Genomic DNA, 20,572 nt, shown 5'->3' on the forward strand with positions numbered 1-20,572 from the left:
GGGCACGCTCGGAACTAGAATTAGTGGCCCAACTCTGCTGGATTCCGTGGAGTTAAATCTCCTTATGCCAATGGTTAATTTGGCCCATAGACTGATTGCTTCCTCTGGTGTTTTCCCAACATTTCTGTACTTTTATTTAGAATGTATTCCTTTGTTTTACATTGATCCATCTAAGGACTCCTTCCTGTATTGCTATTTTTCCACTTCTTTAAAAACGTGTCTGAAAAAACATCTCCCTTGTGTTTTCAATCTTGTCCAAAAATTGAGAACTGAGGGGGGAAAAAATTCTTTATTAGCACCAAATATTGTTGTTTGAATTCAGTTCAATACAAAATAATTCCGTGAGAATGCTGTTAACGACTAGATTTGTAACTAGAATTACCTGGTGAAATCTCACAAAACACTAGTGTCCAATACATTTTAAAATAGGTAGAGGATCACACTAGAAATGTAACAAACTGTTTTTACTGATTCTTTTTGAAAAATTAAAAGATGTAGATGTTCAAACTAATATTGCAGCCTCAGTATTGCTGTTGTTTCCTAATCAGCACGCATCTTGGTATTCAAATGTTATTGATCAGTTCATAATAGTCTAATTACTTTGAGAAGAACCAAAAATCTGCATCTGTAAATGCTGTAACACCTGGATTCTGGGTAAGGATACCAGTGACAGGCCTGCTGCAGCAATCCTTACTCCGGTGAGTTTTGCCTAAGTAAGGAGTTCAAAGGTGAGCCTTGTAATGGTAACGTTATGCTAATACTTCAATATCAAATATTTGAAAGCGTAAAAGAGCCTGATCTGTCCTGTGGATGTTTTTACCAATCAAAGCGAAGGTGTGAGGCTATGCTTGGACTCAGTTGTAGCAAACACAATGCAGGCTATCCTCCTGTGGCATTCGTGTTCATGTTTTAGTAGACTTGTTGTTATGCCCTGCATCCAGACTAGGTCTGCATTCAGTCAACTTAGCAATGCCTTCTGGGAAAACATTGCTCACACCATTCTAAACTGTGGTGCATTGTGGGTGATTGCTAACTGCCCTCTGGGAGGATTTGTGCATGCCCAGGAGGATTATGGTCAAACTTCCAGAATTCCTTCATGTTCTAGAAGCCTCCATCGACTTATTTCCCTGTGCAGCAACACCTGTCTCAGTCCCCAGCTGTTTCTATGCTGACCGACATGGTTTAGGCGAACCTCTTGTAGGCATTGTGGAGAATGAGGGAGTTCTGTGTGGTGTTTGTCACAAATCTCATTCGCCCCTTAGATTATCTATTTGATATTAACTTGCTTGAATGGCAGGAGTTAAATCAAAGGAGGCTGTAAAGGGGGAAACCAATCCATAGGAAATGAAACAATGAGAAAGATAAAGCTCCTTGAGGAAAACTATCAGTTGGGGAATACCCCAGCCGGCCCCATCCGGACTAGAGTGGCTGGCTCTTTCCAAGGCTGAGCCTAAGATCAAATGGGATCCTAAACCTCAAAGGTGCTGGGGAAAGAGGGGTTGAGTGAGTGGTCGTAGGCTACCCAGGGAATGTCGGGGAAAGCTGACCATCTGACACACACAGATGGGGAGCCTGCTGCAGTAGGATAAGCTGCTTCTTCCTGGTAGAGACAAAGTTAACTGGGCTGAGGGGAACTTGCAACAGCTGGCAAGGAAAGTTTAAGGTACAACTAAGACCCATGTGTGGGTCTCTTATTGTTTTTCCCCTTTGCTCTCTATGCTTTGCGGAATAAAGAAGGCTTTGTTCTGAAGACTTTGTGTCTGTCTATGTCACTGCAAACAGACTGTCACACTCCTGAAAGGAAAGTATTACAGGTGCCAAAACCAAGTTGAACCTGTGTTGTTAGCATGGTTCAGAACCGAGGGGCCGACATCCAGAGTGGTTACACTGCCTGGCTCCACTCTGCATGAGGTGCAGGAAGCGAATGCAGTCCCGTAAACGACGTACTTCAGAGGGACTGAAAGGGGTCTAAAGTTGAGTTCACCCTAGAGCCGTAATAGCAGGATCTGGTCACTTTGATCTTGAGGCAGTAGAGTTTTGTTACAGAGAAGCCACATTCACAGTGTGGGACAGCCAATGGTAGGCTAATCTGATATATGTAGTGTAACCTTTGTGCACACTGGCAGTGACATATTGACCTGAGATAGTGGAGCCCAAGGGCTTGTCTACACTACCCACCGGATTGGTGGGCAGCAGTTGATCCTGCAGGGGTCAATTTATCGCATCTCTAGTATAGATGCGATAAATCGACTGCTGAGCGCTCTTCCGTCGACTCTGCCAGAACGAGGAGCGCAAGTGGAGTCGACGGGTGAGCGTCAGCTGTTGAAGTCACCGCAGTAAGCAGATGTAAGTACGTCGACTTCAGCTATGCTATTCATGTAGCTAACGTTGCATATCTTATATTGACCCTGCGCAGTAGTGTAGACAAGCCCTCAGTTGTGCTGAAGCTCCTAGGCTACGTAGCATGTGTGACGACACTCAGTTGAGGGACTTTTGTGCACAAACGCAGGGTGTACAAAATTCCCACTGGAGGGAACAATTGTGTTACAACATGATCAAAAAACCTCTCATCGAGAAAAGTCCAGTGGGGTCGCTCACCGTAATAAGCAGAAGGTATCTGATTTTTCTTCAGACTGGTGTACACTGGGAGCAATTCCACTGAAGTCAGTAGCATTATACCAGTTTAAAACTGATATGAAATGGACTCTGGCCCTATGCCATGCAATATATAACTGCAAGACTGGGCCCTTAGATATCAGAACCAAACCCAATTGCTTCTTTAGCCAACATTTGTTGTAGCAAACTCACTGGCGTGCAGAAGCTGTAAGTTAACTGTAAACTTTTTGAATTCTGTAGTCTGAATGTATCGTATAGGCAACACACTCAGGGCCAGATTCTACTCTTAATTACACCAGTGTAAATCTGGAGTAACTCTGATGAAAGTAATGGAATTGGGCTTAGTGGAATTACTCCAAAATGACACTAGCCTAAAAAAACACATCAGAATCTGGCCTCTCCATTTATAGTTAATCACCTAGTGTAGGACTGGTATTAGTAGGTGTTGTAGCATCCACTGTGTGCCTTGGCCTTCTTTTATGAAAGATATTGGAGAAAATCTATTCATAATACTGTCTGAAATGTTAAATCTAACAATTATTGTAGGCCAAATCTGTTCATAGTTTCTCTGGTGTAAATCCACTGAAATCAAAGGGTTACTCAGGATGTTCATTCACGCAACAGAGAGCAAAATTGAGTAGATATAGCACGTGAAAATTATTTTTAAATATACTTAAAAATATATAGTGGCTTATGAGAATGCTGAAACCTGCCTGAGTCTTTGCTATATCACAGTTCAATTCAGCAATAAAATGAAGTTACTTTTTTTTTTTGCCTTCAAGAAAAGATTTGCTTCCTTCAAGCAGACAGAAGGTTATCCTATCTGCTGGATAGTATCCAGCCATCAGAAAGACTACTATTAATTTTTTCCTGCTTCCGATCAATTCATGAGCCACTTATCAAAATTCAATAAATGGTTCATGAATTGCTTTGCAAATCTGGTTCAGTGCTACCTCAGTATCACAGGAGATTATAGGTATTATTTCATTTGATTTCCTCAAAATGAGTGGCTGATAGGGAGGGAGGAATAGGAAAGAACAGTAAGATATGAGGAGGCCTCCAAAATACACAGCTCTGGTGGAAATGGAGACGCACCAATGCTTCAGTTCTAATATTTTTTTAATGATATATGCCATCACCATGTGAAGTGAAGTACCATCTAAAAACGACCCTAAAAGACTAGGAATTTAAAATATAAATTACCTGTCTTTTTAAATTATAATTTAAAAATTAGTAAAATCTTCAGTGGTTTCTTACTGTAATTTTCATTTCAAAATGTTTTGACTTTGTGGATTTTATGTGCATGCAGCTTCCAGCTAAATTCAGCTTTTTTCAAAAGTATGATTCTTCTTTCAGTTCTCTGGTTGAAAATTGCAACAAGACCATAAATTGGATTGATTTGCAAATCATTTCAGAACATTTTGAACATAATACCTAAACTTGTCGTGATATTAATGACTAATGACCTCCTTTATGTTAGGTCTTAAAGCTTTATTGTCACAAAATACTGGTTTAGTGGACCAAAATGATCTGAGATGCTTTTGAAGTTGCAGCTAAAATGTTAAGGTGTTTGTATTGCCTTTTATAATACTGTCTAGAAATGCATTTTAAAACATAATCATTTAGGTAACTTATAACAGTCTTTCTTTGCAGATAACACATGGTTCAAAGCTTTCCCCCCTCAAGTCTTTATGCATTTGAACACACCCATTTGGCCTAATTTTGTGCATGGGCATATATCTGTAAAGCCAAATTTAGAATCTAGGATTCCATAGAGGGGAGAAAAATCACTATCAAAATTAATTTCCCAGGTAAAAAAATATTTCCAAGATGAGAGAGAACAAGTGTACAGTTTTCTCTGCTAATTTAATTAAGTCTCTACTAGTTTGTTTTAAAACCACATAACCCTTTTTTGGAAAGGTGAGGTGTTGAGGGGTGACACTGAGACACCCAAAGGAAGTCTGTGAACTAAGAATTTAATAATAATCCAAGTACTGCCATTGACTTGCTGTATTGCCTTGTTCATGATTTAATTTCTCTCTGTTTCCCCTTCTGTAAAATGGGTGTAAAACATAATTAACTGCACAGGATTCCATTAGTGACTGTTTGTACAGTGCACTGATCAAGGCACTATATGTTCATAGAGGGGGATGTGTGCACCTTGTTTTTCTGTTTGTATAGTTTTAGAAGCTACAATACAAAACTCTGAAAAACCAAAACATGTTCTTAACTCTGAAATAGAAAAGACTGGGGTCTAGGCCAGTGGTTCTCAACAGGGGTATGCATACCCCTGGGGATGCGCAGAAGTCTTCCGGGGGGTAGATCAACTCATTTAGATATTTGCCTAGTTTTACAACAGGCTACATAAAAAGCACTTGCGAAGTCAGTACAAACTAAAATGTCATACAATGACTTGTTTATACTGCTCTATATACTATGTGTTGAAATGTAAGTACAATGTTTGTCAATAGGTGTATTTTATAATTATATGGTATCAATGAGAAAGCAATTTTTCAGTAATAACGTGCTGACACACTTTTTTTTGTATTTTTATGTCTGATTTTGTAAGCAAGTAGTTTTTAAGCGAGGTGAAACCTAGGGGGGGTCTATAATACAAATCAGCCTCCTAAAAGGGCTACAGTAGTCCGGAAAAGCTGAGAACTGATCTAGGCCAGTTCTTCCTTTTGCAGCCTACAGCCAGGCTGGATGAAGGCTTTGACCTGGGGAAGGCGTGGTGGTGGTGGTGGTGGTGGTGGTGGTGGGTGGGGGGGTGTTCATCAGGACACTGCTGCCTCCTCTCTAAAGAGCTCTGAGGTTGCAAAGAACATTTCCACCAGCAGAAGGGAGCTCGGGACCTTCCCAGCCCCCTGCTCTGCTTGTGTTTTTCTGCTGCACCCCGGCCTCAGTTGCGCAACTCGCTGGGATTTCTCCTCCTTCACCTAACAGCGGGAGCTCCTAGCTGTCCCCGGGGGTGGGAGTTTCTGGCTGCTGCTTGGGGAACCTGGAGAAAGTCCAGCACAACTTCGGTGCCCAATCGGCCCTTCCGCTTTTTGCACACGCCAATGCGTGAGGCCGGGCAGCGCTCCAGCCAGCCCCCCCCCCCGGCCTCCCTGCGGGGGCAGGCCCCCAGCTGCTGTTCCCCCCCCCCCCCCGCCGGAGCCTGCCCGCTGCTGCTGCAGGAACTCGCCGCGCTCCAGCCCGACTTGTTGACCAGTCCCAAGTTGCCGGATCGCGCGAGTGCTTGTCATAGTTGTGGCTGCGCTGCGCGGGGCGCCCCGGCCCCTGCCTTGTGTCCCCGCCTGCGCCCGGGGCCGCTGCGCGCACCCCGGCAGGTGCCCCCCGCGGGGGGGGGGCTCGGGGAGGTGCTGCCGCTGGCTCCCAGCCTCCCCCCCCCCGGCGGGCAGCGCCGGGCTCTCCCGGGACACCGGCACGTGCAGGCGATCCCGGGGAGCGCAGCTCCGCCTCGCCTTGGCCTGGCCGGCCCGGGGACGCGCCGCTGCTTTCCCAGCCCTGCTGCGGGAGCCGGGGGAGGAGCAGCAGCAGGCGGGGGAGAGCAGCCCAGGGGCGGAGCTGCGCCGTGAGCCGGAGGGCGAGGAGCTCGCTCGCTCCCCGCGTCACTCTCTGTGCACGGCAAGTGCTGGGCGCACGGGCTGCTCCCCGCCCCCCGCCCGCCCCCATTGTATAATGCTTCGTGAGCGCGGCGGCGGCAGCGCGGAGACACCAGCGGCTTAAATCCTCACGCTGCCTCCGCTCCCCCCCCCCGCCACCTCCATCATCCCCCCCCGTCCCCGCCAGCGAGCGAGCGACATATGGAGCGGCTGTAGGGCCGGAGCGTGCAGACCCTGATGCTTTAGTTCTCAGGTGGAACTGCATGTGGTGAGTTCAACTCTCTGCGCGGGGAGGGGGGGCTCTGCTGTCCAGCTGCCGGGGGCGGCTGGGACTGCAGGTGCTGGGGAGAAAAGTGTGTGTTTTGTTTTGTTTGTGTGTGGGGGGTGGGGGGTCGATACGTAATAACACAATGACACCGGTGCTGTGTCTACAAACAATCGATTTCCCTTGGTTAGCACTAAAGACAAAAACTCTGCAAGAAGTGACTTGGGGGCGGGGGGGGAGCCACGGGTCTAGTGCTTTTTTTTTTGCAGTATTTGTAATCCTCGGGAGCGAGGATCTGCCCCCTCCAGAGGCGGCTGGGCTCTGAGGGGGATGAGCAGAAAAGAGGATCCTGTTAAAAGGACGGTCTCCAAGTGTGTGTGTGTGTGTGTGTGTGTGTGTGTATATGTACTTTCTCAAGGGGGGTTGTTGGGCCGCGCTCTGTGAGCGCTGCGCGTTAGTGTTCCCAGAGCCATGTTTACCTCCAACTTGCAGAAACAGTCTGTGCTGTAATAACTTTCAGTACGGGGCCGGAGAGCTCTGGAAACCGGCGAGAGACAAGGTGCAATATAAGCTGCATCTTGCAATCTGCCCCCACCTTTCCTCCCTCCCTCCCTTCCCCCACGGCCTTCAGACCCTGGCAGACAGGACTTGGGAGGCCCCCTGGACGTGTGTATCTTTGCAGGGCAAACTAAAGGGTTTGGGGAGGGTTCTGAAAATCTAGAAGACTTCAGATATGTTGGAGCTGAAACGACTTACCCTGGTGGAGGCTCTGCCTGTCCCAGATAGGTTAGAGAAGAGCTGGATTAGTCCATGCTTGGTGTCTGTGTGGCATCAGGGCAGGGGGTTATTGTGTCTTTTCATCGAGCAGCAGTGCATTTACATTTCTCTTCGATAGAAGCAATGCCAGCAGAGGAAAAACATGCCGTGTGTGTGTGTGTGTGTTAGAGAACAAGATTCAATCACTTTTTAGGTAATATCAGCACATCAAGGAATACACAGATTTAGGGAATGTTGAAAGCATTTTATTCAAGGCAAGAATTATTTTATTCTTTTGCAGTGCCCATTGGTTTCAAAGTGACCTGCTTTATTTGCATGAATATTTTGGGATTTGTAAAAGGAGATTCCTGGCTGTTGGGGGTATCCTGAGATTTTAGCGTTTCTTGTGTGTCACTCACTGGTCCTTCTGGAAACATGAATCTTTCAAGGGAAAGGCATTCATTTGTAGTGCATATTATATGCTACAGTTCTTGTATTTTGTGATGAAGGAGAGTTTTGATAGGAAGTACCGAATTGTTCATATGCAGTCATGGAGGATCTAGGAGTGGTTGATTATAGTTTGGACTCCAGTTCTGATCAGCTGACAGTGCAAAATGAAATTGCTAGTTTCAGTTCTCTCCCAGGTGGAGGTTGGTGCCTTTACAAAGTCCTGACATAGAAAGTGGTATGAGTTGCTGCACTTGGCAATTCGGGTTTAGAGGAGTCCAAAGCAACAGTCAGGCACCCCTCACCCAGGGCCTATCCATTGTGTATTGAAATCAATGGACAAACTCTCACTGACTCCAGTGGATTTTGTATTCTGCCCCAACAGCGTACCTGTAATGCTCACAGTGCAGAGGCCTGATTCTCCCATCACACCAATTTAACACTAGTGTAACTCCAGTTAAGTAAATGGAGCCACTTCTGATTTTACATGGGTTAAAGTGACAGAAGAATCAGGTTCATAGTTTTCCTTTTCAGCGTGCAGAGATTTACCTGCATAAAACTCCCTACATCCAGACAAAGTGTATAGAGGGTATAGAAATTATACACAAGGGTTGTGTGAACCCTACCTAGCTTGCTGATCCAGTGCCATGAGGATTTTCACATGGTAAAGTAATTGCATAACTAATTACGTTTTCTTATAACTTGCTGCTTAACATACATATATTGCTTTATAAACTAAGCGGTTGATTAGGTAGGCTAATTAAAAGTAGCTCTTCCTGTTCACAGTAAAACTGATATTTTTTTCATGCATATTAAATCAAGCTTGGTGTCTTCGGAGCCTGATTTACCTTTATGGGCTAGTATTAATACTGTCACTCCCTTTATTAGAGATGGAAGGAGGATTAGTAGCTTGTGGTGCCAGACAGGTACATTAGGGCATGTATCCTAGGGAACACTTCCATTGTCCTGACAAGTATTGCAGCATCTAACATACCAGCTGCAGTTTCCTCCTTTAGAGCCTGATTCTACTTCCATGTAAGTCAATAACAAAACTTCCAATTGTCTTCAGTAGAAGCAGAATTACGCTCTTTGCAGAATGAAGCTATACCTTGTGCTTATTAAAGTACTCCTTTTGACTTTCGCGTCAAGCTGATTTTTATTCACTCGGAAGTTGTTTAAAAAACAGACAGACAAAAGAAACTTCTTAGCCTAAACGTATGTAGGTTTGTCTTTCTTTAAAACCATTTCAATATATCGAATTAAACAGGCGTATATGCCAATTTATTGTGAAGTGTCCTGTGTTCCTTAGACACATCTGCTATTCTTAGCATGATTTACCCAAAATATAAGATAATGAGTTTTTCACAATGCTTTTGGTGGAAGTAATACAAATAATGCATAAGACTCAAGTACTGAAAATGATTGCTTGAAAGACATCACACAACTGGGCACAATGTGCTAAAAGCAGTCAGCATGAGAACTCAAACTTTATAATGTAGGTTGACATTTTCTTTAAGTGAAGTTTCATCTCCATTGGATGCAGCAGATCTTAGTAGTATCTAGTTGAACTGCTTTGCCAATAATTAATGAGCCTTTTTTTTTTCTGTGAATCATTTCTCTGAAAAACAATTTAGAATTTTGTTTTATATTTCACACTGATGAATAATGCTTTGCCATAGACCATGACTAGGAGTGCTGAAGGAAGGCAGGTAATCCAGAGTTGTGATGACCATTTTTGCATTTAGGTAACATATACTACAGCGTAGCTTTTCATAAAAGGGAATGCATCCCTTCAAAGGTATAGACAATCTTCTGATGACCCACTTACTTTTATAAGTTCTTTTTAATGCAGGTATGCTTTCTTGTGAGTTAGTTCATATTTGTAAGCCTGGCGCAAAAGGAGACCGCTTCAGCGGCAACCGTTTCTTGGCCAAAAAAAAAAAAAAATCAATCCGTGCCAGAAACAGCAGACTTCAATTGCTGAGTCCAAAGATCATGAATGCACTAAAGAAAAGGGAGCAAGGTCCAGTTTAAAGGGAAGCCAGCTGGTAATAGTGCAAATATGTAGTGTAGCTGATCCTCGCACTAATTATTAGTTTATAAAAAGTGGAATCTGCAAATCTGAGAATGGTAGGGGTGTTGGTGTGTGGTGTTGGTTTGGTTTTTTTTAAATAGATGCAATTGACATATTTCTACCAATAGTTATTTTACAAGTACACTGATCAATCAGGAAAAGTATAGCTGCTTCTGAACAGAAGGGCCTGCTTCTCCTAAATGGAGAAAGACCTTTAATGTATATACTTTTTTGCCTGTTATAAATGAAGTGAACTTTAATGTTTGCCACAACTGAGGTCTTCCTTTTTTTTTTTGGTTTTTTTTTGGTTTTTTTCAGCATCACCAGTGCAGTCAGCAAAAAATAATATGTAATGTAAACGGAACACAAACTGTTACTGCAACATTCTGATTGCACAGTCACTGAAAAGTCCAGAGAAGCCAAAGTCAAAGTGACTGTACAGCCTTTGGATTGTAAGGATTTTGTGGTGGGGCAGTCATTTTGTTCTGTATTTGTATAGTGCCTGCCACAAGGGGGTCCGGGGCCATGACCAGGGTTCCTGGGCACTACCACAATATAAATATGTGACTGTGGTAGGTAGATTACATGGCTAGATTCTGCTCTCCGTTACACTGGTGTAACTCTACTGAAGTCTTTGAGCCAGAACGTCAGTCCCATTACAGCCCTGTTGTGCCTTTGGAAAAGCTGGGATGGCCTCTCCCATGGGGCTTTGGAGTTCAGTTTTTACATCTCATTCTGTGTAATCAGTGGGAGCCAGATCCTGCTGGGCTTACTTACACATCAGTGAATGAACCGGATTTGGTCCCGTTTCCTGTGTTTCCTGTTAAGAATAAAACAGCAAAAGAGAAGTGTTACGACATATATAAAAATTATATGAAGCAGATACAAATGCATGACAGGAATCTTTAAAAACTGCTTTTTAAAAAACGGAGTGACATAAAATGGTACTAATTTGATCAAAGGAATTTTGAATGGGGTAGGTTTAGACCCTTCCTTCTATTGGACACGTGTTCAGTCACTACAGTGTTTAAGGAAAGGATTTAATTTCCTCAGATTTAATACCTGACAGGATTATCTGTAACAAACCAAACATTTTTCTTTGAGCCATGATTTTCAATCCATGGTAAAACAATTGTGCTGCAGGATCCAAACAGACTTTCAACTGAAATGTGATTAGCATCTATGATTTGCTAACATCCAACTTTTTCTTAGTAGTCTTTTCACACTGCTCTTTTTGCAACTCTTTCCCTTGCAGAGGAGGCAATAAGATTGTTGAGTGAACTGCACTATAGAAAGAAACGCCCATGATTGGAGGTAAACTATGCGGATATGTAGGGGTGGGGGTTGGAAGGAGTGTGGAGGGCATATTCGAAGCAGACTGTGCAGCTGCTACAGCAGGTCTGACTAGTTTTAAATGCCTAAAGGCAGCTTTGTCTTAACTGTAGGTAGCTGCAGAAATGAAGTTCTTAAATCTAATTCATAAATATGGCAACATCTTCCTGTGTTCTCATGCACTCAGTATTTTTCACATGTGTTGAAGATAGCCCCTCCCCCTGGAAAAATATTTTTTCCTTTAAAATATATAATAATTTAATATTTTAAAATATACATTTTTCTTTTATTAGAGTAAGTCTCCTTAATTCATCATAAAAAGGAGACTCTGGTGTGCATGAAATCCACCCGAGTGTTTTCAGCAGTAGTAAAATTTGCTTTCTTATTGCATTGAGAGTGTGTGTATGTATGTGACAATCTGCAATATTTAAGCATTCACTATAGTGTGATTTGCTGCAAATCAGCGCATATCCCCTTGCCTTTCCTCTCGCCAAGAGCAGTAACTTATATCACTCACAGTCAGGAGGGCTTTGAACAGGGGGCTACTTTACAATACAGTAATTTTGCTTCTGTTACCTTCCTGTGATGAGATACATAGCCTCTGAAACACTCCAACCCCCATATATTTGGGACATTGGTGCTTCTAAGATTACACACACACTCATTGCACAAAATATTGCAAATGTACAGAAGGGAATATTATACCTTTTTGTATTTTTAAACTTAAGCCTTGATTGTCTGGTGTATTGCCCCAGTTGTGAGTGCAAAAAGACATGCACAATACACAGTTGCTGTTTTGGGTTACATTTTTTTTTCTAGTCTCTGTAACTCTGAAAGAAAACTAATGTAATGTGGAACTTGGCTATGGTGTATGATTTGTGTCTGGCTTAAAGGAGAAATGCAACTTAAAACACTTTCTCTTTTCTTTTTATTCTGTTCTTCTAACGTTACTTTTCTGTGAAATGTGGGCCAGCTTCCCATCCCCCAAATGCACACACTGTATCAGTGTTTAAATTACAGTATTCCAAGCTAACTGACCTGTATTAGCCAGGCTTTTAAATGTGGAATTGATCCTAAAGTGTGCCATAAAATATAAGTGTTCCAAAATAGGATAATTGGATAAAACCATGTAGGTCTAGCATGACAGTTTTTTCTGAGGATATTAGCACTTCAATTACTGGACGTTATGCAGCTCGAGTGGGTTAATATTCATAATTATACTATTTTTGTGTGTCTGTTTAGTTATTCTGACTGTGGAATCAAACAGAGACCATGAAAATTAAATCTCTCTGCCTCTTACTTGCCATTGCCATAGGTTCATTATAGTTCAACGCTAGCCAAAGTTCCCTTTATCAGCTTTTGGAATTCTACTTCAGGAAACATGAAAACACACACAGTATTTCAACAAATGCGAGAGCTTTAGTGCACTAGATTGAAAGGCCAACAGTTGTCCACTTGTCTAACCTCATTTAATGCTGTCTTGGCAAACTTTCACATTGGTTCTTCGGGATCATTTTTTTCTGCTTGTGTTCACACATGTGTGGTAGAGGCAGGATAATAGCTACTCCTCCCATTGAAATAAATTAAAATGTTTTATGCTCCTTTCTACATATTATTAAGATTTGTTACATGTAATAATGCACAGATTCTTTAGCATCAGAACATTTGAAGCCCTCCATTTGCAGTACCTGGCACAAAAATAACAATTACCTCTGATTAGATGACGTATGTAAAACTAATGATCCTGAGGATTGTTGTGACCTGTCTGTTTGTTTAAAGCAATAGGTGCTTCGCTTATTAAAGCAAAAAATGTTGAAAACTACTCCTAAGCACATAAGAACAATTGCTTTGAGAACAGCATCATGGAAATACTTTCTGTTATAGTCTGTTCACGGTTTTTTACTTTCAGTGGCAAGAAACTGGTTAACATATGAAACCTACAAGACAGAAGCTAAGATTATTTCCCATTGCTGACATGTAGTTTGCATTTTATGCCACACTTTTCTTTACAGAAAAAAAAACAGTCTAGTTGCTTCTTTTCAGTTTGACTGTGGTAACTTATGCAATACTCCATTTTCAAAGCTATAATATGCATTTTGGCAAACACTTCAGCTTCTGTTTTAAGTGGGGGGGAGGGGGTTCCCAGTGTGTTTTATTAAGGGCCTAAAATGTGAGGGGGAAAAACAAGGTACCTTTGGGGAAAAGACTCTATGAAAGGGCTGAAAGCAAGGACTCCATCCAAGTAATTATAAATACATGAGAAAAACTACCTTCCATTATACACAAAGGGGTCTTGTCTCCCTTTGATGCGCGCATAACTCCCATTAACCTTTACAGGAATTGCGTGCATCCAGGGGAGAATAGACTCTGAAGACTTTGGCTCTTTAAATACACTAAATACATCAACCAGACCATGACATGTATATGCCAATAAAGATGTCTTGTTTAACCAGCTGAACATGACACAGCACAGCCATACCCCATTGTTTAGCACATTAACAAAATTACAAGGGAGGAGGAAGGGAGGGTTAAATAAGTGTTAAATATTTCAGCATCCCCCTTATCCTCTGTGTACAGTAGCATACCATGATCACAGGTTACAATTTTAACTGTGAAAGGAAAAGGTCTATTTGTTAGTGTAGTAGGTCTTTCAGATTGTTTTGAATTTAATTTACGATTAAGCCGCGCCTGCCTGGTAGGCTCTTCAACATACGGATTCCTGAAGGCTCTGAAGTCAGTGAGAATGGAGGACAATCAACTGGATTTGGCCCTAAAGCAGTGCCCAGTCATCTTAACTGTTGAGGCTTCACGGCTTTGAGAAACTGTGGCCCGGGTTCTCCAAGTAGAAGTGCATGATGCTGCAGAGAGACCCATGGGTTTGAGTGCGGTTCCATTCGGGGGTCTGCCCATATGGTTCTCCTTTCAGGATTGTGGCCCGTAGTGTTGCTGACTACTGGACAAGAGAGCCCCTTAATATGAGACCTGCTCAGAGACGTCGTAACTGAGTTCAGCCCATTGAGGTAACTTTGAATAGGCCCCATGGCATAGCTTCAGATAACAAAAAGCATCACCTGTGTGTTTTTTTAAATCAGATTAGGATTATTCTGTATGGTCCATGCACCTTGATTAGCCTTGGATCCTATTTAGTTAATGCATTTCTTATTCTCTCCCTCAGAAGAAGTGCAGGGAACCAAACCATGGTGCTTGAGATATTGGTGTTACTGTATATTGGCAGCACAATTCACCATTTGAAAGGAGTCTGAACCATGTGTATACAGCATAATATAACTTGAGTCGTGCTTGGCAAGCCTGACAACTTCCTCAGCACTGCCACGTGGAGATCCGAGTTTCGGAATAACCTCAGTCTCGCTCTTCACGTTGGCTGAGACAAGTCCTTGCAGAGCTAACGCTCCCGTTCTGCCAGGGGAGAATGTGCTCTTTTTTTCCCAGCGTCCCAGGCGGCATTGCAGATTCCATGTAGGAATCCTGGTTTTGCCTTCGTTGGTATGCAGTGTGCGCAGCTATTCCGGGGGAAAAGAGTAATGAGGACTTTGGACAAAGAGGTGCCCCCAGGATAAGGCCGTGTCTGTGTTTTGCAAATATTTCCCCCTCGTTGCCAATGCCAGTGGTAGCAATGGTGTAAATGGGCTGCCAGTGTATTTAACAGTGTTAGCTACTCTTGCCCCAAGCAGGTCTAAATTATGCCCGTGGTCATAGGGTCCATACTAGCACTCCCACTGGTGGAGCTGAGCCAGAGTTAGCAATGGTAGCAAATTTTTGCATGAAACTCCCTAGTTGTTGATCCCTAAAGGGAGTAGGCTTGAGTCTCGTGATCACATTCACACTTGACTGATGCCCTTGGTCACTGTTTCAAGGAGGCAAAAGAGAAGATCTACACAAGGTAGAGTATGTCAGAACTGATCTTTTGGCTAGCTGGGGGCTCTGGCATAAAAATAATATGTATTGCCCCCAAACAGTTCATTCCTGCTTTAAAGACAGCTCCACACCAGACAGTAAGCAGTGTGTGTGTGTGTTAATACTTTATTCTAAAAACACATCACTTGTTCTCCTTTGTATCAGAAAGAAGATCCAATCACCTGTGTTATGCTGCCTGTGCTATTTGCTCGTGATTTCTATTCAAGTGACCATTTTAAAAGGCCTGGTCTTCCTTCCATATACAGCCCCTGTGTACTTTGGAGCACCTCCTAATTTTTTCAGTGTAATTGTTAATGGCTTAACAAGCTAAGGGAGGGTAAATTTGATTTCAACTTGTATTAAGTTTTATTGCCCGAATACAATTTCTACTATTATGAACGCTCTTATTAACACAGCTATAATATCCAAAACCTGCCCCTCTTTCAAATGATTATTTAATGAGGCCCTAATTTATTTTAAATTATATTTATTGGAGCCTGTTCCAGCTTTATCTGACATAGTTTTGTTTGCTGAGTGCAGTTTGTCAAAAACATTAAACCAGCTTCTCTTCTTCCAAGAGAAAAGGTTACACTTAGCAAACTGACAGCATTAGAAACTGTTTCTAATTTAATAGAAGCATATGCTTCCTGCAAAACTTAGCAAGAGTAGAGACTTGCTTCGAGTGGCTTTGCCTTTTTTAGCACAGTAAAAACTGTTGGAGATTTAAAATGAGAGAGTTGCGGGGAGGGGAGGAGGGGTTGCTTGCTTAAGTTGTTCCAAAAAGGTTAACCTTCTGGTAGGGTTTCAATAATCTGCAAGTTTAAGAAACTATCGAGAAAATAGTGCGGGTGGTGTGCATGCGGAGCTCAGTCGAAATGCAGCGTCTGATCATTAATAAACAGCAGGAGCTTGCCTTGCCCTCTGGGCCTCAAATAGTACAGTATGCAACAAGGGAGTGCAGGCAAGGCACGAGGATGGAAACAGTAGTATCGGATTACAGTTTCAAAATATCACTGGAACACGTTAGCTGGCTTTACGCTATTGACTTGCTTTATAATTGCATTGCTTATTTGTTAGGGAAGGCTTCACCTTACTTTCCAATTAACATGGATGTCACTGCAGGGACCTCAGACCTCCTGGAAGTGCAAAGTAGAACTCCAGCGATAACGGCGGGACTTCCCATGTTCCTATACGGAGATTCTAAACTTCCGCTGGCATCCTAGTGTTACGACTGCCATAACTTTCAGTACGCTGCACTAAAGCCTACTTAAGATAGCTACTAAAAATTTCCCCTGTGGGGTTTTTGTTTTCTTTTGTTTAAGCATGATTATTTAATTTACCAGGTGTCAGCGCGTCTACTACAGTATCTGTATAAAACCAGCCAGATTTTCAGAGGAACCAAACACACACAATGGCCGTCATGACTCTGGTTGTGCATGACTGGCACCTCTGAAAATTCTGGCTTGAGTTGACATGTCTGGGGTTCATTTTTACTAGCCTCTACTATTGAGGTTTAAAACTTGCTATAATCCCCCCCCCCCCAACACACACACACAGGGTACATCCAGACTACTCGTCGTATCGGCGGGTGGTGATCGATTTTTTGGGGATCGATATATCGTGTCTCATCTAGACGCGATATATCGATCCCCGAACGCGCTCCCGTCGACTCCGGAACTCCACCGGAGCGAGCGGCGGTAGCGGAGTCGACATGGGGAGCCGCAGACGTCGATCCCGCGCCGTGAGAACCCGAGGTAAATCGATCTAAGATACTTTGACTTCAGCTACGCTATTCACGTAGCTGAAGTTGCGTATCTTAGATCGATACCCCCTCACCCCAAGTGTAGACCAGCCCACAAAAGCAAATGGGGGGAGGAGTAGCTTCCTACAGAATACACCCCCAAACCACCTGGCATTTACAGTTTTTGCTAGCACTTTGAAGAGAAGGCTGGTGAACGTGAGTGATGCCCAGTGCTCTCTGGGAGTGCGGAACTGTACTTTTTGATATTCAACCGAGAGAGTTTTGTGAATGCTTATTAAAAAATATTTTTACTCCTTTAAAAAAAAAAAAAAAGTCAGTAGGGGATGCAGGCGGGTGAGGGATCCGGCTGGGGGTGCGGGCTCTGGGGTGGGGCCAGGGATGAGGGGATTGGGGTGTGGGAGGGTGCTCAGGGCTGGGGCAAAGGGTTGGTGTGCGGGGGGGGGGGTGAGGGCTCCAACGGGGGTGGTGGTGCAGGCTCTTGGGTGGGGCTGGGGATGAGGGATTTGGGGTGCAGGCTGCCCTGGGGCTGTGGCGGGGAGAGAGGACTCCCCCCAGCAGCAGCCCGGGGCCAGAGGAGAGGCGCCTCTCCCCGCCTGCATGGCCCTTGATAGCTTGCTGCGCGGCCACGTGGCTTAGAGGGAACTTGGGTCAGAATTGACCTAAAACTAACAACTTGGTATTAGAAAAAAAACACTGTAAATGGGGAATCCGAACTATTAAAAGTCAGAGAGGAGAGCAACCCCAGTATTATCCCTTTCCATATAGCCTTCCATCTCTTCTGGCTTCTCCCACCCGTCATGTGCCCATAATATCAAGACCTGGGACCTGATTCTTGCCTACAGTAGTGTAACTCTGGAGTAAAACTCCTTAGGAGTAAGCTGAATCACACTGGTGTTCAGCCTGCATCATAGAGATCAGAATCAGACACTAAGAAGTCTAGCAAAAACAGTTAACGTACAGATTCTGAGCCAGCTGCAGCATATCAAATCTAGTTGCTCATTACCATGAAGTACGTACTGTACTAGCTACCTAGTGTGACATTGCTATGCTAGGATTTAAAAACCCCTTTGTACCAAGCAAACAAAATCTTTAAGAAAGTGTGTATTTAAGGACTGTGGGTGTTTTTGTTTTGTTTTTTAAATCAGCATAATTTGTTCTTCCAATTACTTGGGCTAAAACCCAGGATGTATGGATTTAAAAAAAAATACAAAGTGAAGTGAGAAATGGATGCTAGATTTGTTCGCTTTCTCCAGCCAGAGCTGAGTAACCGCTTTTTATCCTTGGTAATGACCTTTCATTTCTAGCTTTAACAAGTGGTTGTGGGAGAAGGGGTCCATCGCTCCTTTAGGAGGTTGGAGGGCTTCCATCTTTATGGACAGATTTAATCTTCTGACTCCTTCCTCTGGCCAGCTGGTGGTCATAGGCTGGCACAATCAATGTCTTCCTTGCCAGGAATTTAGGGGCCAGATCATGGGCCTTACTTGGGCAACACAAATCAGCCACAAAGCTGGCAGGTCTGACCCTGTGTGGGATTCACTCCAGGGTGTGGCCGAGGGAAAAGGTGTATGAAGAGGTGTGCTTTTGCTCTGCTCGCTCCTCACTGTCCAAATGGCCTCTTGACCCCAGGGGTGGCTGGGCATAATTTAAGCTTGTCCCTCTGGCTGCCCTGACCAACCCTAGGATCTGGGATTATCAAGAAGGCTTAAAGTTGCCCACTCTGTCCTTGTGCCAAACACAGATGGGCTGGATCAGAGCTGGCCCATGGTGTTGCCGGTTGAACTACCCAATTGACACAAAATACCCTTTACTCGTGGTCCTGTGGCATTGTGTGCAAAACCCTGATTCCATTGAAGTCTGTAACAAAACACTCGCTGACTTCAGTTTCACCAGAATTTGTCCCTCTGAGATTTGAAGTAGGGAAGAGAAATAATATTCCATGTTACAGAAACAGCACAGAAAGTGCCTGAAAAACTTAAAATCTCAGAGCGATCACCACTGAGGCTTGAAAAGCTGTGTACTCAGAGTTAGAGGAAAATTTCCCCAATTGCCTTTTCAGCCTGCAGGATTTGGGCTTTAGTTTTTTCTGAGGGAAAAGAAAGTGGAAAAAATCCATTTTCCCCCTCTTTTACTTTTTATTTAAGTGCTGTGGCTTCAGCTACACAGGATTTCAGTCAGGAAGTAGATGCTGCCAGGTCTGCTTTAAGCCACCCTGCACACACCAGCTCCTCCTAGTTTTTTCTTTCCTTCAAACTTTGGACCCATGAGGACAAATCATTGCCTGTGAATTGTTGAGATTTATGAGAGTACCTTTTAAAAAACTCGCCAGGTTAGCTTTGAGAGTGAGTCTTAAACCATTCAGTATCAAGAACTCCTAAGGTGACTGCGCAAGTGAAAGGATTGGGGATATGGCTTCTTAAAAATCCAATTCCAATTCTGTGGATTCTGTAGGATATATTTCTTGAGGTGGTAAACTGCTTTTTAAAATAACCTTTTTATTTCTTCGTTAGCAATGAGGGCTGTTGCATTCTGGAATAGCTTTTCCAAGAAAAGCCACTGTGAATGGGAGACATTTAAAACTAAACTGGGCAAAGCCTTGGAGTATATACAGTAGGGAACAAGCCTGTATTGTCTAGTGACAAGATGACCAAACCGTTTTCTTTTTCATTTTATTTTTTATGGCTCCAGTGCTGCAGTTCTTATTTAGGCAAAATTCCCAATTAGTAAAGACTTCAGGATTGGGCCCAGCAATAGCAAAGAATACCCTGATGACCAGGATTGGCAAATACTACTTCAGAGATGTGTATGGATCTGTGTTCTCTAGAAAGTGAAGGACTCATATCAGTAATTAGGACCAGAAATGTTACAAGCTTCCCCACACTTACTAATCATTTTGCCGTTGGCTCTGAACAACCACCATCTTCAGACTGTTTCTCTTTGGTGATACAAAACCAAAACCAGTTTCTCTTCGGTGAAACAAAACCAGATTCTTCATAAAGGGCAAAAGATGTTTTTCAATAACGTCACTTGTCTTTTTAATTAAAAACCAAACCAAACCCACTGTGCTAATGACACCAGCTTTACTCTTGTAAAGTTCATCTACTAGAGTGTATGTAATCATCCTAAAGTGCAGAGGACGAAAAAGCAAGTTCAGACTTACTGAAACAGTGTATGGTTCTTAGATGCTTTATTGGACTGGGTCTTCCAAAAGCTGGAGCCGGTGAAGCTTACTTTGTGGCTAATATCTCTGGAAAAATCTCAAAGCAACTTTTCTTTTTCTTTTGAATGGCTGAATCAGTTCTACATTGTCTCTCTTTAAAAGTAGCTCATGCCCATGACCACATCAAACCTTAAAACACGTGACCATAACATGTAGTCGGTCATCTTTGGGCTTGACCTAAATAGCACTAAACACAAATACAGAAATATGTTGCAAGAGATGACTAGAAATGGGATAATACCAAGGAAAAGGAACCTATGTAGCCAGGAAGAGGTCCTGAGGTCACTGTAAACCAGCTCCTAAGAGATGTAATATACTTTGGAGTTCTTACTGGGCACTGCCTTTCTGAGAATACCAAATGGTCCATAACAGCACTGCATTTTGTCCGGTGTTTTATCCCTGCCTTCTGTAATTGTCTGACTCAGACTTACTGTGACTTCCTATATGTGGAGGGCGTGAATATATTTAAGTTTACACTAATCTTTACTCTTTGCCTGGCCGGCCCGGTAAGTTGGCCTTCTCAGTTCCTCAACAGGAGTTTTGACTTGGGAGTGTAGGAGTGGGCTCTTCACCAAGTCCA

General features: G+C 43.2%; 1 protein-coding gene across 2 annotated transcripts in view; it reads left to right on the forward strand.

The window, feature by feature from the left end:
• SERTAD2 (SERTA domain containing 2) overlaps positions 1 to 20,572 on the forward strand; it is a 103,500-nt gene that overhangs the window by 70,961 nt on the left and 11,967 nt on the right. Inside the window, exon 1 of one of the 2 annotated variants that reach the window (XM_045011129.1) lies at positions 6,381 to 6,492. The exons of the other annotated variant lie outside the window; for it this stretch is intronic. The gene's annotated coding sequence lies outside the window, so the exon portion shown is untranslated. Of the gene's footprint in view, positions 1 to 6,380; positions 6,493 to 20,572 lie in introns of those variants that run through there. 2 annotated transcript variants of the gene reach the window in all.

Source organism: Mauremys mutica, chromosome 3 (genome assembly GCF_020497125.1).
Source record: "Mauremys mutica isolate MM-2020 ecotype Southern chromosome 3, ASM2049712v1, whole genome shotgun sequence".
Taxonomy (NCBI): Eukaryota; Metazoa; Chordata; order Testudines; family Geoemydidae; genus Mauremys; species Mauremys mutica.